The sequence below is a fragment of the Pleurodeles waltl genome, chromosome 4_2 (genome assembly GCF_031143425.1).
Source record: "Pleurodeles waltl isolate 20211129_DDA chromosome 4_2, aPleWal1.hap1.20221129, whole genome shotgun sequence".
Lineage (NCBI taxonomy): Eukaryota > Metazoa > Chordata > Amphibia > Caudata > Salamandridae > Pleurodeles > Pleurodeles waltl.
In genome coordinates, this window is record NC_090443.1 from 813,963,215 (window position 1) to 813,981,959 (window position 18,745).

Consider the following 18,745-nt stretch of genomic DNA (forward strand, 5'->3'; position numbering starts at 1 on the left):
CAGAGAAAAAGAAGTGATGGATCACTGTCCTCAGCCATGTGTCTGGTTAAGTGAGTAAATGGGCATCTGCTCCCAAGAGGCCACTTGTCTTCACTGTGTGATGAGTGCTGGTGCCTCACTACTGCCTAACATGTGAAGGTGGCATCACACATGTGACAGAGCATACATTGTTCTTTGGGTACAGCTACAGATCAAAACTTCCCCTTGGTAAGTGGGGAATGTCCATTGACATGATTTATGTCTCTGTTTCACTGTTGCCAAAATTCCTTGTGCTGACATGTTAGCATATGTCCCATTCTCTTTTGACAAAATGTGTACACTGCTGTTTCATGCTTCGTCTACCTGTGTTCACAGGAAGATTTCTGTATTCCCTCACATATAGTTGCATGACAACCTGTCTTTGGAATTGGACATCTGTAATGGGGCTACATTTTATGTGGTGCCACCGACAGGAGTGTGTCAACATTGATTGTTGCCTCACACATACTCTCACCCGTCATTGCATGTCATTTGGCATGTACAACTTCAGTAGCAATGAGAGATCTGACATGTAGGGCTAGAGTTTTTACACACAATGCCCATTTACATGCCATTGATGTGGCATCAAGGGGCAAAGTGCACTGCACATGTTAAATGGGAAAGATTTGTTGCCTCACTGTTGGCACACATCATGGAGTGACTTACAGTTTTGTTGGAATCACATGTGGTTGGGTAGAACCATTCATCCACGGACATCTGGGTTTGCAGGACCAAAATGGAGACAGTGATGTAGCTTCCCATTGGGCAACATGTCTAGGGCCTTCTACAAGTTCTTGTAAATCCCTGGGCCTCTCCAATATGCAAAGAACTAATGGCTTCCACTGATGCAATCAAAGTTTGTCATTGCAAGGGGTGCCATGTAGTAGTGGTGATTTTCCAGGGGCTAGCTGTTTCATAGTGTTATGTATTTTAGCAACATATCTCCCTGTCAATTTACAAATTTTTACTACAGTGTACATTTCCATGCCAAATACGTAGTATATCTGATCACATTAGTACTACCTCTATGACTCAATTAGGACAATTTACACATGGTGAAGTGTGCATTGTTGACATGTTTCCAGTGTGACGTGAGCATTTCCATGTCACCTTCTTCAGGATACTGTACTGCTGTCAGCAACGTGGAAGGATTTGGAGCATCATTTCTTATTGTTGTGTTATTGAGTATGTGACAAATAGATGTCTGCATGACCTTGTGTGGGATCTGTTGGAATGAACTTGGCGTTGGCCTACTATTGTAAGACAACAGGTAACAGGTATGCTCCATGAGGCCACGCATTGAAGGTGATATGGTCTTCTACTTGTTCAATGGTTATTATGATTGCACAACTTCACCCATGCAATTGGAGATATGAGACCTGATTTTTCTGTGGGCAACTGTTGACAGTTCATATGACATACATGCATAAGTATGATTCATGTAGGAGCCACCTTGAAGTAGTTTGTTGCTGGGGCCTACTTAACATCATGGTACTGTTTTTAAATCACAGCTTTTGTTCAGGTGTGATCAGGAACATGTGGAGACCCTTTTCCCCTTTGTATTTGGAGCATCATCCCAGGCAAGTGAAGGAGACAGGGTGAAACCAAGTGGGGAAGCATCTGGCCACGGTACCTCCAGTCATGACACCACGGACACGGAGGGACCCAGTGGCCTGGAAGGTGAGGGGAGTGCCAACGACGACACAGGATCAACCTCGTCATCTTTAGATTCTACCTCCAGTCGCCACTCCTTAGTGGTGGGGGACCCATCAAGACCTGTTCCTGTACCATCCTTGTCTGCCGCCCCCAGTACTAGCACCACCCTTCCTCTTTGCTCCCCACCCAGTTGGCCATGCCCACTCACCTAAGAGGGTGGGCGTCTCCTTTGCCCTAGGTACCTCAGTGCCAGCCCCTGTTACTACTGCTACCCTGAGTGAGAAGGCTATTGACCTCCTGAGGAGTATCAGGAGGTCAATAGCCTTCTGTGGGGCTGACTGCCATTGTGAATACAATCCAGGAGTTGGTAAGCCAACTTCAGACAAATGGTTTCCTCGAAGACATTCATAGTGACATGTCAATCAATCAATCAATCAATCAGAAATTTGTAAAGCACACTACTCACCCGTGAGGGTCTCAAGGTGCTGAGGAGGGGGGAGGAGAAAGGGGGAGTATTCCTAATGCTCAAACAGCCAGGTCTTGAGAAGTTTCCTGAAGGAAAGGAGGTCTTTGGTCTGGCGCAGGTGGGTTGGAAGAGTGTTCTAGGTTTTGGGGGCGAGGTGCGAGAATGATCTACCGCTGGTTGTAATTCTGTGGATGCGTGGGATGCTGCTTTCGAGGGCGAGGTCGGCGGAGCAGAGATGCCGGGTCGGGGTGTAGAAGGAGAGCCGTCTGTTGAGGTATTCTGGTCGGTTGTTGTGCAGTGGTTTGTGAGCGTGGGTGAGAAGTTTGAAGGTGATTCTTTTGTTGACTGGGAGCCAGTGCAGGTTTCTCAGGTGGTCTGTGATGTGGCAGTGGTGGGGGATGTCCAAGATGAGGCGTGCAGAGGCGTTCTGGATGTAGTGCAGCCTCTTCTGGAGTTTGGCCGTGGTTCCTGTGTAGAGGGCATTGCCGTAGTCCAGTTTGCTGCTTATGAGGGCTTGGGTGGATGTTCTTCTGGTTTCAGTGGGTATCCATTTGTAGATCTTTCGGAGCATGTGGAGGGTGTTGAAGCAGGAGGAGGAGATGGCGTTGACTTGTTGGGTCATAGATAATGGGGAGTCCAAGATGAATCCTAGGTTGCATGCTTTGTCGGTGGGAGTCGGAGCGGCTCCGAGAGTGGCAGGCCACCAGGAGTCATCCCATGCAGAGGGGGTGAAGCCGAAGATGAGGACTTCTGTCTTGTCGGAATTGAGTTTGAGGCACCCATTCGGCGATGGCCTTCATTCCTTCGTGGAGGTTGGTCTTGGCGGAGTCTTTGGTGAGGGATAGGATCAGCTGGGTGTCGTCGGCATATGAGATGATGTTGAGGTTGTGGGATTGGGTGATGTTAGCAAGCAGGGCCATGTAGATGTTGAAGAGGGTCGGGCTGAGGGACGAACCCTGGGGTACGGCGCAGATGATTTTGGTGGCCTTTGAGCGGAATGGGGGAGGCGGACTGTCTGGGTTCTGCTGGTAAGAAAGGAGGTGACCCAGTCCAGGGCTCTGTCGCAGATTCCTGCATTGCTGAGGCGTGAGCGTAGGGTGTGGTGGCAGATGGTGTCGAACGCGGCCGAGATGTCCAGGAGGATGAGGACCGCGGCTTCGCCTTTGTCCAGTATGGCTCTGATGTCGTCGGTGGTGGCGATGAGGGCGATTTCGGTACTGTGGTTGCTGCGGAATCCGGATTGGGAAGGTCCAGGGTGCAGTTTTCCTCGAGGAAGCGGCTTAGTTGTATGTTGACAGCATTCTCTATGAATTTTGCCGGGAAGTGGAACAGGGCAATAGGCCGGGAGTTCTTGAGGTCCTTTCGGTCCACCTTGGATTTTTTGAGGAGGGCGTTGATCTCAGCATTTTTCCAGCTCTCCGGGAAGGTGGCAGACTCGAAGGAGCTGTTGATGATCTTCCGTAGTTAGGGTGCAATGACAGGCCTTGCTTTATAAAGGATGTGGTGAGTGCAGGGGTCGTATGGACCACGGTGGATGGTGTCCATGATTTCGATGGTGTCTGGCCTACAGAAATCTTTTCAGGCTCTGGCCTCCTCAATGATGACAGCAATCTATCCCCAATCCTCCCTCCCACATCCTCTCTCTTCCCTATCCAAATTCCCTATTCCCCTACTTGTCCTAAGCAAACAGACACATCCGCATGCACCAACCTCAACACACACAAGCAGCACACAGCGACACAAACTCTACCAGGCACACTGGCATGCCGGCACTCAACATTCACCCACAGACACCACATCAGTCACCATTTCAACAGACACTCCCAACGACCCACACACCACATCCACCATTCCCACAGACACCACCACAACACCCAGTGACACATCCATCACAAACACCATACACCCAGACAACACCTGTGAGAAAGTAGCCTCATTGAAGCATGGTTACCCCCACTTTTGGCTTGTTTGTGAGTGTATGTCAGTGTGTTTTTACTGTCTCACCGGGATCCTACTAGCCAGGACCCCAGTGCTCATAGTTTGTGGCCTACTGTGTGTGTTGTCATTAGTGCTTAACTGTGTCACTAAAGTTCTGCTAACCAGAACTTCAGTGCTTATGCTCTTTCTGCTTCCAAATTAGTCACTATAGTTTAGTGACTTCATACACCAATTCCAATTGGCACATTGGATCCCCCCTTATAAGTCCCTAGTATATGGTACCTAGGTACCCAGGGCATTGGGGTTCCAGGAGATCCTTATGGTCAGCAGCATTTATTTTGCCACCCATAAGGAGCTCAGACAAACCATTTCACAGGACTGCCATTGCAGCCTGAATAAAATAGTGCACACGCTATTTCACAGCCATTTTCACCGCACTTAAGTAACTTATCAGTCACCTATACGTCTAACCTTCATTTACTGAAGGCTAGGTGCAAAATTACTAAGTGTGAGGGCACCCTTGCACTAGCAAAGGTGCCCCCATGCAGTCCAGGGCTAAATCCCCAGACTTCGTGAGTGCGGGGCCACCATTACACACGTGCACTACATATAGGTCAATGCCTATATGTAGCTTCACAATGGTAACTCTGAATATGGCCATGTAAGGTGTCTAGGATCATGGAATTGTCCCCCATTCCAAATCTGGTATTGGTGGGCCAATCCCATGCATCCTGTGGGCTCCATCATGGACCCCCAGTACTGCCAAACCAGCTCTCTGAGGCTTGCACTGCATCTACACCTGCTGCCACCTCACAGACAGGGTTCCACCCTCCTGGGGTTTGAGAAGCCCAGTCCCAGGAAGGCAGAACAGAGCATTTCCTTTGGGAAGAGGGCGTTACGCCCTCTTCCTTTGGAAATAGGTGTTATGAGTTTGGGAGGGGTAGCCTTCCAGAGCCTCTGGAAATGCTTTACAGGACACAGATGGTGCCCTCCTTGCATATGCCAGTCTACACCAGTTCAGGGACCCCCAGTCCCTGCTCTGGCGCGAAACTGGACAATGGGAAAGGGAGTGACCACTCCCCTGTCAATCACCACTCCAGGGGTGGTGCCCAGACCTCCTGCATTGTGTCCCCTGCGTTAGCCAACTTGTTTTCCAAGGTGTGGGGACACTCTGGAGATCTCTGAGTGGCCAGTGCCAACAACTGACGTCAGAGACCCCTCCTGATAGGTGCACACTAGGGTAGGTAGCCAATCCCCCTCTCAGGGCTACATAGGGTCTCTCCTGTGGGTTCCTCTTCAGATTTGGCTTGTAAGCTTCCACCAGGAATCCTCTGCAACTCCTGCTTCATGCTCTGACCTCGGATCAACCTCAGACTGCTCCAGGAACCGCTATAACTGCAACAAAGTATCTAGAAAGGCTACTGCGACTCTACAACTTCAGCTCCAGCCAGCAACTGCAACAGTTTCCATGGTGTGCACACTCTGGGGACTCCCTGTCTTCACCCTGCACCAGAAGGACCGAAGAACTCTCCTGTGGAGTGACAGAGTCACTTCCCTGCTCCAGCAGGCACCTTCTAAGATGACAACAGTTTCTCTGGGACTCCTCTCCTGATGACGAGCATGCTCCTTAGAACACAAGTGGTGGACCCCTTTGACACAGACTGTCCTAAGGTCCAGCTGTCCAAATTTGGAGGAGGTAAGAGCTTGCCTTCCCCGTTTGCGACAGTACCCCTGTGCACCACGTCATCTTCACCTCCTGAGGCCTCTGTGCACCATTTGCAAGAATCCTTCATGCACAGCATGGCCCAGGTCCCCAGCATTCTATCCAGTGATGCTCAACTCACTGAGTTGTTCTCCGGCGGCGTGGGACCTTCTTTTGTAGTGCTGCAGCAACCAGAATTTGCACCTTCTTTGTCCCTGTGTCCTAGGACCTCTGTGGGTGCTGCCTGGTCATCTGTGGGTTCCCTCCAGTGTTGGGAGCTCCCTCTGCCTCCTCAGTCTGAGTTGAGGCCCCCAGGTGCCTTCTGGGTCCAGGCAGCGCCATTTTGACACAAACCGCGACATTGCTTGAACCAAGGCTTGTTGGACTAATCCAGCTCTACAACTCACCTGCATCCAACATCTCCATGTGGGACATCCTTTGCATCATGCAGGAACCCACAGCCATCTTCTTTGGTGCTCTTCTGCAGACTTCTTCAAACTCTTTTGCACCATCTTCTAGGTTGGCAGGGGCTTCTGTCCTCCCTGGAATCGTCTGCGACTTCTGGACTTGGTCTCCTCTCTTTACAGGTCTTCAGGTCCAGGAATCCACCATTTGTTTCTTGCAGTCTTGCTTGATTCCTGCAATAACTCTATTCATGTCTTTTAGTGTGTCCTAAAGAAATTTGCAGTACTTTACTCCTACTTTCCTGGGCTCTGGGGTGGGGTATTTTACCAACCTTTGTGGTTTTCTTACACTCCCAGTGTCCCTCTACACACTACACTTGCCTAGGGGGTAATTTGTGATTCCCATTCCACTTTCTTAGTATATGGTTTGTTTTGCCCCAAGGTCTATTTCTTCCTATTGCATTCTATGGTATTTTCTATTGTTTGCACTAACCTATGACTATTTACTTACCTGATGTTGGTGTCCAGTGTATATATTGTGTATAATGCTTACCTCCAGAAGGAGTATTGCCTCTAAGATAATTTTGGTCTTGTGTCACTAAAATAAAATACTGTTATTTTTGGTAACACTGAGTATTGTCTTTTATTGTGTATAAGTACTGTGTAACTATAAGTGGTATTGCAGGAGCTCCTAGTTCAGCCTAAGCTGCTCTGCTACAGCTACCTCTATCAGCCTAAGCTGCTAGAACACTACTACATTTCACCAATAAGGGATAACTGGACCTGGTATAAGGTGTAAGTACCTCAGGTACCCGCTACAAGGCAGGCCAGCTCCTACAACAGCTCACAACCCACAGCCCCACACACCTCAGTCACCATAACCCCAGACACCACCACAACACCCACAGACACATCCACCACATTTGCTGTTGTTTTTTAATATCTGACTTTGTGGGAAGTGTTGGTCACCCAAGACAAGGGTAGATGTTCACTGTATGGACATGTGGGTGTTGATCCAATTGGGGTGTTATTGCATTGTGTTATGTTTGCTAGGGTAAGTATTTCATCTTGTGTTGGCCAATGTCAGCATGTATGGTGTAGATTTGTCCCCTGATATAGATTGTACTTTCGTCTCATGTGCGGGAGCTAGAGTTTTGTTAGTCCACACATGGAGGGTGTTAAATTGTGGTAGCTTCCTTTGGATTGGACTGACCATGTGTCCACTTTGATGTGTGTACCTTACAGCTACATCATCTAGATATCTGGACCATGCTGTTGCCGTTGTATGTGCTTTCTTGACTTGCACTTACACATTTGGCAGCTAGGCATATCACTTGGCTCAAATATTGTTTGTCCCTGAGATACATGAAAGGTCAGTTCCTATGCAAATGCTATTTTAGGGGTATGTGCAAAGTGAAATGTGTCCATGAATGCTCCTGATGTCGCCATCACTATTATGTAGGTATTGTTTGCATTGTGAGCTTTTGATATTCGTTTCACAACCTATTGTGCATCCCATTGACCTTCCTTTGTGTTGCAATGTGGGTGCTGTGTGGGTCCATCGATGAGCAGCACCTGCGGCAGGACGTGTGTGTGATGGTCTTTATGGCAGCACAGGTCATGTAACACTGCCTGCAGGTGAGTTGCTTTCTTTATGCTTTCCGTTTCCACCTGCTGGGATGTGGTGGTTGGACTGCCACGGTCACGATGGCGGTAGGCAACATCATGTTTCCATCCGAAACACCAGCTTCGTCGGCCTTTTTGGCCCGCCTCGCCACCGCGGTGGTCTGCGCTGCCTGGTGGTGCTGGCAGGACTGCGGCAGTCTTTCCTTATGGGACTGCCAGCATCGTAATACTGTGGTCTGACTGCCAAGCAGATGGCGGTCACACCACCGCCTTGGTGGCGCACAAACCGCCAAACTCGTAATGTGACCCTTTGAGAATATGTAACATTAATTTCAATATGTAATATTAATTTTAAAGCAAATCCACATAAGTTCAGAGCAAGCCATATTCATTTAAACAGGAGTCATATTCATTTAAACATGGCTTGTGTTCATTTCAATATTTGCCTAATTGATTTCAAAGCATGTTACATTTATCTCACAGTTTCATTTTCATTTAAAAAAGTGTGATGTTCATGTTACAGAATGTCATATAACTTTTGATGTGGGCCATATAAATTTCATCAGGTGTCATATTCATTTCAAAGTGGCTCATATTCATCTTAACATGTGTCATATTCCTTTCTATGAATGTCATTCATTTCAATGGATGTCATATTCACCTTAACACCTGTCATAATAATTTTAACACGGGTCATATCCATTTCAACATAGGTCATATTAATTTCAATATATGTAGTATTTAATTTGCTGTGTATCATATCAATTTCAAAGCACAACATATTCATTTTGACAGGTTTCATTTTAATTTCATCATTGGCCATATTCAGTTTAAGACATGTTGAATTCATTTCGGTGCATGTCATATTCATCGTAGCATGTGTCATATTTCTTTCACTGGATGCTTCATTCATATTAACACATCTTAATTTTAACATTAATCATATCCATTGCAACATAGATCGTAATCATGTCAATATATATCATATCACTTTCAATGCAAGCCATATTCATTGTGATAAATGTCATGATCATTTTAACGTTACTAGTATTAATTTTAAAACATGTCAAATTTATTTCAATGAGGGTCATATTCATTTCAACGTAGGTCATATTCATTTTAATATGTGTTATATTCTTTTCAATCAATGTTAAGTTTATTTCAATGGATGTCATATTCATATTAACACTTGTCATATTAATTTTAAGATGCAATTTATCAATTTTAACATATACCATATTAATTTGAATGTGTATCATATTAGTTTGAATATGTGTCATATTAATTTCAAGGCGCGCCATATTCATTTTAACAAATCTCATGTGAATTTCAGCTGTGGTCATACTTTTTTGAAGACATGTCAGCTTCGATTCAATGGGGTTGCATTAATTTCAACACAAGCCATATTCATTTTTAATCATCTCCTATTCATTTCTGTGTGTCTCATATTCATTGCCATCTCGGTAATATTCATTTCAACACAATTCAAATTCATTGCAACATGGTTAATGTTCATTTCAATGTACATTGTATTAGTTTCAATGTGCATTGTTTTCTTTTCAGAATATAATATATTCATTTCAATACTATATATTATTTTCAATCAGCCATATTAATTTCAATGTATGTCATATTTCTCTTGGCATAAGTCAATCATTTCAAGAAATGCCTCATTCTTTTTGGTAAATATTGTATTCATTTCAGTGATTGCTTTATTGTTTACAGTGAGGACCATATTAATTTCAGTATGATTTATGTATATTTCAGTATATTTCTTATTCAATTTGGTGTGTGTGTTATTCATGTTAATCACTTAGTAGCATATTCATTCTGCCAGGTTTCATATTTGTTTTGGTTCAATTCAGATTCACTCTGCCAGGTATCATAATTATTTTGACACATAGTACATTCCTTCTAGTGTGTGTCATATTCATTTTGCAGCACGCTGTGCATTTCAGGAGGTGTCCAATATGGGGAGCTGTAATTTTGACATGAACGGCTTCCCATACCTTAAAGCTTATGTTGTACTTCAACTTTGTTTGTAGCTTATGCCTGTCAACTGTGAAAAAGATTATTGATAGAAGAAAGAATAAAGACCAGAAGAGAAAAGACAAGTAGCCATGAGTATACCTCATTCAACATGTGTTGAACATCATCAATATTATATAGAATGGCTATTCCTATGTGGGAGCCTGAGTGGAATACTGATTGGTGGTCACAAGTAGATGATTTTTGTTCATATAGGGGATTAGCTAAACACAGTTAGACAGTTATGATTCATGTAGGGGATAATTTGATTTGGCACATATCTCCTAATAGCTTTTGCTAGCCTTAGTAAATTATAAAATGGTGAAGAAATCAATAGAATATTAGTATCTAGATTATTGGAATCAAAAGTGGACTGATCTCACCGATTTTTGGGACATCTTTAAAAACCCCTTGGGTGTCATTGATTAATAAGTACCATATTAATGCCAATACTAGGAGATTTCTGTTATGATAATGTTATGTTGATATGATTTGAGTGTCAAGTAGAGATAATATGTTTGTAGGTGTAGGTCATCCAGTCAATAAACAGTTCTCTGCTTGAAATGTTTGCAGAAATGGAACACATGCATTTAGATTTAGGTTTGGTAGGCACCATGGAGCTCAAATTAAGGGTAATGTTGTCTATGAGGGATTTAATTTTGGTGGTGAAACTGATACAATTTAATTGTATTTGGATACTGAAAGTGAAGATATGATACCAAGAAATGAAATAAAGTTATTATATTATTTTGATTTGTAAAGTGTGACTTATCACCTGAACGATATCCAGGCACTGGGTTTGCAAGTTTGCATGAATACTTTGGAACAGGGATCTTTCAGATCGAGATGTTTATTTTATTGCTCAGCTCTTGTCAAATGTTTACATTTTATTTTTTAGAGAGGTTTATAGAGTGCAAACATGAAACAAGAGTATTAGAGTACTACACAGAGAAAAAATCACAATTCATTACAGGACAAATAATAATGCAAACACATATTGATCACTGTCCATGACAGCGTTCCTGGAAGAAGGACAGGTAGACAAATGATTGCTCCATCTGATTGAAAGGGTCCTTGGATGCCAGCCATACTGAAATCACCCTGGACCAGTTCCTTACATTAATGGCTTGTTGGTTGCCTCAGTGAATAATTTTAGGGCAAGGCAATGGTAAATTTGAGCCAAGGCTCTTTTACTTTGTATTAAGAATTAGTCTTCATCCATTTGTGGTGTTTATACCTGTAGTGGCACTAAAGTGTTGACAATAATATAAGTACTACCATTTCAGTCCGTGAAGGTGGTCTCGATATCTATCAAATATCATTTAATTTTAATAGGTCTAGGGGTTGAAGAATGGCAGGGTCATATTTTTCATTGGCCATATCTAAGTTCATTGGGATGTTTCGGTAGTGAGAAAAACGGGTTGGCATTTGGAATATAAAAGGACTTATGGAAACTTTCAGACCAATTGATTTTTATGAGTGATATGTAAATGAGTTTACTCCAAAATGTGTTTGCATCACCCTGTAGTAGCTTACAAGCAGCGTTGGCCGCCGCGCGTGATGATCGGATGTTCCATGTCATCGCACGCGCGGCGGGGCTGCTCACACGCGGCTGCTTTCGAGTGTTCGGCGTTCCGTTCCGCGTTACAGCGCGAGGAATGCCGAACATTTGAAAGCGGCAACGGGCAGGAAGAGTGCGCATTCAGGAAAACGAGAGCCGGTTATGCTGCGCGCTGGGGTGATTTACTGGACATTACTTAAATTGGATTAAAACTTACGTGATTTCTACAACGTTGGTGTCTGGAGGTTTGTTCCCAGCTTATTATATGTGGCGACGAGCTGTGGAACTGGATCACCCCAGGCTGATACGACGAGGCCCACTCGTGCACCATTTGTTGACCTTCTGGACAGCTGAATGTACGGTGAGAGTGTCTCATCTCCCATGAACCTCGGGTCAGAAGGTGTGGCTACAGCAGGATGTCATTTTTGTGAAAGTACAGCGGCCATCTTTAAACGGCTACTTTCACCAAGGTTTTTAGACTATTATTATTAAAAATCTGTGGAGGAGTTGATGTAATTGATATTATATGGTACAGAGTGTTTTTATTTTTACATAAATACGGTCATGCAATCGGTCAACCCTCCGCCACCATTTTTGGAAACTCCTGGTGAGCCAGCCATACCATGGAAGCAATGGTACGATGCCTTTGAAACATATATGGGTGCCATTGGAGCGTCAAGATTCAGACCTGAAAGAAAGAAATGTTTTTTGCTGCATTCTTTAGGTTTTGAGGGTAGGTCGGTGTTCAAACATTTACCAGATATTCATGTGGAAGAAGGCGAGGAACTTGATGAATTTGAAGATGCTCTTAAGAAATTGGCCGCCAGATTTGACGCACCTCCAAGTTTGGTTATTGCAAGACATAAGTTTTTTAAGAGAGAACAAAAAAATGGAGAGGATGTCAATAACTACATTTCTGCTCTGAGGAAACTTGCGTCTGAGTGTTTCTTTGACACATTTACTGATCAGTTAATACGTGACCAATTCATTTGTCACTGTGCGGATAAATCAATTAAGCAAAAGTTGTTGTCCTTAGGAGACCCATCTTTGTCAGACTCTATCAGAATAGCTAAAAGCATTGAAACTGCAATGAGATCTGCAAAAGAGCTGGAACGTGCACAGGCGGAACATGTGAATGTAGTACAGAGATCTGACGACAGGCGCAAGACGAAAGTTCCTTTGTACAACAAAGTGGAAGTGGATAAATCCAATAGTTTTTTCAAGCAGACTAACGTTTGTTTTAGGTGTGGCTATCCACCACATGTAAAAGGAGGAAAAATTTGTCCGGCAAAGAATGTGCAGTGCAGATTATGTGGCAGAACAGGTCATTTTGCAAGAGTGTGTCAAAGTAACAAAAGTGGTAACACAAAGGTTAATGCGGTCATGGATGATGGTGATGACAGGATGGATGACTTGATGAATGAAATGCAAGAAATGATTCTGACTGTCGGTGACCGTGACATAATCACTGGCAATCCAGTGGACTGCGTTGATCCGTATGTTGTAATTCAAGTAGGTGACAAATTTTTAAAGTTGTTGGCTGATTCGGGGGCTAGAATCACTATGATTACTCAGGAACTTTACCAGCAGAATTGGGGCACACGAAAATTGAATCCTCCAGATAGGACTCCGTTTTCATATGAGGGAAAGAAGATTGACTTAGTTGGTTTCTTTGAAGACATTTTAGTATTCAAGGGACGACGCATTGTTGGGAAAGTCTATGTTGCTGTAAAAGGTTTGAACATTTTAGGGTGGTTTCACCAAGGGCTGTTTGGAATGGTGTTGCGTCCAGGTACAGGTGAACAGGTGACAGCTATAAGAGTCACTTCTGATGTAGAGAAATTACTAAATGAATTTCCCAGAGTTTTTTCGGGTGATTTAGGTAAAATACAGGGCTTTTCACATAAAATAAAGGTTAAGGACAATGCTATTCCCGTTAAACATAAATTAAGAGGGGTGCCATTTAGTGTCAGGGATGAGTTGGAGAAAGAATTGGAAAGTTTACAGATGAGGGGAATCATTGAGCCCATTGATTCTTCGTTATGGTTATCTCCGTTGGTGGTGGCAAAGAAAAAAATGGGGAATTGAGAGTCTGTGTTGACTTGAGGGCACTCAACAGAGAGATCTGGGTCGACTCTCATCCATTGCCCAAGATTGGAGAGATGCTTTCTTGTATCAAGGGAGCAACATTTTTTACTAAACTCGACTTGGCCACTGCTTATCACCAAGTAGAATTGACACACGAGTCGCGACACTTTACGGCTTTTGTCTCCCCGTGGGGAACGTATCAATATTGTCGTATGCCTTTTGGACTGGCGTCAGCAGCGTCAGTATTCCAGAGAATAATGTCTAACATTCTCAAAGGTATCGAGAAAGTGTGTGTTTTTCAGGATGATGTGTTGATTCATGCTTCTGATCGAAATGAACATGATGCGATTCTGAGGCAGGTATTGAGTAAGTTTGATAGTGCTGGTGTCGTATTAAGAAGAGAGAAATGTCAATTCCTCCAAACGTCTGTAGAATACTTGGGGCACGTTATCACACCGGAAGGGGTGTATCCCAGACCAGGTCTTGTAGAAGCTGTTGCAAAAGCACCTGCACCTCAGGACAAAGTTGGTGTCAAATCATTTTTGGGTCTTTGTGAGTTTTATTCTAGATTTATTGAAAATTTTGCTACGCTTGTCAGACCCATTTCTAGTCTGTTGAAATCTAAAACAGAGTTTTTGTGGAATGCTGAGTGTGCGGAAGCATTTGATACTATCAAGCAGAAACTGAGTAGTGCCAAGGTTTTGCAATCGTATGATCATAATTTGAAGTGTTGTTTGACTGTCGATGCCAGCAAGTTCGGTCTTGGAGCAGTTTTGACGCAAAGTAATGAAAGGCAGGAGTATACTATTGGGTTTGCGTCAAGAGTGCTCAGATCTAATGAAGTGCATTATTCTGTAATCGAAAAAGAATTACTAGCATGTTGGTGGGGTATAGAGAAATTTAAGTCTTTTCTATGGGGAAGACATTTTCTGCTCCAAACAGACCACAAGCCATTAGTCTCTATTCTTAATGGTACCAATCTTAAAGGTAGCTCTCCAAGAATTGCAAGATTTGCGGCCAGATTGCTTCAATTTGATTTTTCTGTGATACACATCTCGGGTGGGAAAAATGTGAGAGCAGATTACCTTTCCAGGTATCCAGTTTCTGAAGATATTGGAAAGGAAATGGACACTCAGGATGAAAACTGCTTCATTGCTTCTGTCGAATTAGAACGTACTGGTTCGTTTTCCGAAATGATGTGGAAAGAAGCGTCTACAAATGATAATGTACTGACTAATGTTTTAACGTATGTTAAGAAAGGGTGGCCGCATGAAAAAAGTTTGAATTTGAGCACTCAACCTTTTTTCAAAGTGTCTGACGAACTATCAATTGAAGATGGTGTACTGTTGAGAAGTGATAAGATTGTGCCTCCTGATGTTATTAGATCCATTATTATGGAAAAAGCACATGAAGGTCACTTGGGTACTACTCTTACAAAAAAGAGGGTTAGGCAATACTATTGGTGGCCGCAAATGGACAGAGACATCAAAACTTTGGTCAAGTCCTGTTGCATTTGTTCAACCAGTGATAAAGCCCTCAAAACGTCAACTCCTCCGCTAGTGCCAATAGAATGTCCGGCAGGTCCTTGGGAAAAGATTGGCATCGATTTGTTGGGTCCCTTCAATTCTCTTCCTCCTAATTTACGGTATGCTTATGTAGTAATTGATTATTTTTCCAAATGGCCTCATGTGAAGTTTGTGAGTCGTGCAGATTCCACGTCTGTGGTGTCGTGTCTGAAAGATGTATTTTTGGAAGAAGGGTTACCCAAGGAAATTGTGTCTGATAATGGGGTCCAGTTTGTGTCTGGTGAAGTTGAATGTTTTTTGAGAGAGTGTGACATCAAACATTTGAAGAGTTCTCTCTATCAACCGCAAACGAATGGTTTGGTTGAACGGTTTAATAGAGTGGTTGGGGAGTGTATTCAGTGGGCGTTAGCTAATGGGTGTGTGGTTGATGCTGCTGTAAAGAGTATGCTCTGGTTCTATAGAACAACACCCCACACTAGCACGGGGATTTCACCATTTGAGGCACTTAGGGGAAGGAAGCCTGCCACTTTATTTAGACCAGCTTGGTTGTCCAAGTTTCTCAAGCAGTCTACATGTAAGGATCTCATTTATGCAAAGGTGGGTTCGAGTATTAAAAATTCTCAAGAAAAACAAAAGTCATATTATGACAAGAAAAGAGGTGTGAAGGAGGTGCAGTTCATGGTGGGCGATTGGGTTCGGGTTAAATTACCGGGGTTTGTCGTGAAAGGTGATTCTAAGTTTTCAGAACCATTCAAGGTTGAGAAAGTTTGTGGGAATGCTGTGCGGGTTGATGGACGTAACTGGTGGAATGTGGGGAAGGTGGTAAAGGTTGAACCGAAGGGTGTTTTGTTACCTGTTCACAAGGAGGGGGGTCACTCGTCAGAAGCACGGGATTGCTTGAATGTACAAAAATCTGTGGGGGTTAAGTCCTCGAGTTTGAAGGAGGTGGATTCGTGCTCCAATCTTGGGCCTGTCAGGAGGAGTGATAGGGTGCACAAATTACCTTTAAGGTATCGTTAAGTGAGATTACCTTTATGGTATGGTCAAGGATGAATCGCTTATACGACGTTTTATGAGTAGAGTTTGATTGGGTTATACACAACATGTATGGTTACTTTCATAGTTTAGTTCTGCAAGCGGTAAGAAAGAAATAATGGTAATTGTTTCGTTCCTTGTTGGTTATTTAATATGTTAAAAGAGAAAACTAAAAATGTAGTATCTTAATAGCAGAGGTGCTGCTCACACGCGGCTGTATTTCATGGTTGTTTTTTTTAAAGTGTTAAAAGAGAAAACTAAATGTAGTAGCTTACAAGCAGCGTTGGCCGCCGCGCGTGATGATCGGATGTTCCGTGTCATCGCACGCGCGGCGGGGCTGCTCACACGCGGCTGCTTTCGAGTGTTCGGCGTTCCGTTCCGCGTTACAGCGCGAGGAATGCCGAACATTTGAAAGCGGCAACGGGCAGGAAGAGTGCGCATTCAGGAAAACGAGAGCTGGTTATGCTGCGCGCTGGGGTGATTTACTGGACATTACTTAAATTGGATTAAAACTTACGTGATTTCTACAACGTTGGTGTCTGGAGGTTTGTTCCCAGCTTATTATACACCCCCTATAATTCAATCTCAACAATATGCACAATGAATATGTGCCATCATTTTGCCCAGCTACATATTTAGATAATATTATAGCTAAGGTTGATCTGTGCTCTCTCGTTCCTATTTAATACTGAGGCGATTTTCCAAGATTGATTGACAGTATGTATTGTTTTGGTAATTGAAGTGGTATAATTTAGTGCATCCTTGATCCTGTACATATATTGCCAAGCACTGTCTAGAAAATGTAGTTGGCTGACATCTTTTAAGATAATTTTTTAATTTATCGACCCTGTACACTGAACCTCAATACTATAAAACATTTGTGTGTGTCCCTTTCGGTATGGGTTTCAAAAATAATTCAAATATCACCTCTTGCTAAAAGAAAGACTTTCTCCACTCATCTGAAATCTCAGCAAATCTGTAAACATTTCTGCCTCTGTAATTAAATGTGTGTTTATCTTCACCAGTGATACCCTGCCCTATGCCTTTAGAAGGCAGTGATGACAATAAAAAAATAAATGAATAAAGACGAAGGGGAAGAAGACAACTGTTGGTGCTTTCTACATTAAAAGGGCTGATTGATGGAAATGGCTATGTGCGAGTATCTTTGAGATAAGATCCCTAAATAATCGTAGATGTTTATCCAGAATAAAAAGAAAAACTTCTCTGAAAAATCTACATGAGTCAGGATTCAAAGTACAAACCTTAAAGGTTTTTTTTTTAAAACTATTCAATACAGAAGGCAAAAAGGCTTTTGGTAATTAATAATTCAAAATGAAAATAAACGTAAAATAATTGGCACTGGAAACTATGCTGTAATCTAGATAACAGCCAAAACCAAATACAATCAAACACAAGCCAAATAAGAATCAAGGGGCATTTGTCACAAGGACTGCTCAGTAAAAGAAAAAAGATGAAAATTATTCTAAGTCCATAATAAAAAAAAACAGAACAACATAGGGTCTGCTCTGTAAGAGGGTTTGGGAAAGAATAAATGGTTCTTTTTAAAAAGGGTGGGCTTTTATATACCCTTATACAAGGAAACCATACAGTCATTTTAGTGTGACAGAGAAAGTTACATCTCACAACCCGTAGGAAAATAGAAAACACATCAAATATCTCTATTGACATTTGCCCTAAATCTAACCTTTCGGTTGAAGAAAGTATCCTTCGGTTGGTTATGGACGAGTGTAAATCTCTTTTCCCCAGAACATCACGAACAGAAAACATTATATTTTATAACTGTTACAGGGCGAGCAAGATCATAGAACTAACTGAATTTCGTACTAATAAATAACCAATGAAGGTCACATCTGAGCTCCTCGGAGCACAGGCAGGTAAAGGTAGGATGGGTTAGTGGCAAGCACTGCAAACAACACACATTACAAATGTGCAATTCTAAAAACACAAACAGGCCTAAGCCTCCTTATGTCAAGCAAACAAGATTTCATTATAAAACCAAGTAAAACACTGTATTTGCAACTCTTGTATTAAAATAATCACAGAATTATTTATTCTGAGACAAGGGTTGCTTTTATTTTAAAATTCTCACATTTTTGCAATGGTGCTGTCAGAACCTCTATGGTGGTTATATGTCACTCTATCAAGATAGATAATATATAATGTTGCAAGGTCACATCTACATTTACTTACCCTGTTTGCAGTGGTTAGGTCGATGTAGTGGATCTGATTTTGGCTTTGGATATAACACAGGCAATTTAGTAACCCTTTATCTCTATGATCTTATCAGTGATGGCTTGACACCATTCATTGGCTGGCCTACTTGCAAGTGCAGTGAAGCACACATAGTTGATTGCATGATATTGTACCTCACCATAATGTTGAGAGCAGGAGGGGATACCAATGACTCCACAATCCAGGCATACACGTAGCCCCCATTTTTAGTCAAATACAAAAGCCAAAAACTCAGATAAGGGCCTTGAAAGGTACCTAGTGGTAGGGTCAGGAATACATTTCATTTTAACTACTCTATGGGGTTGGGGTGGTAATGTCACCTGTAGCTGGACAAGTTCAGCCTATGTTAAGGAATGAGTGATTTTCTTGTTAAGCATTAACTGTTCCACTGCCAAAACCTAATCCTCAATCCACACTTCCCCACCTAGCAGCCCCCACTACACC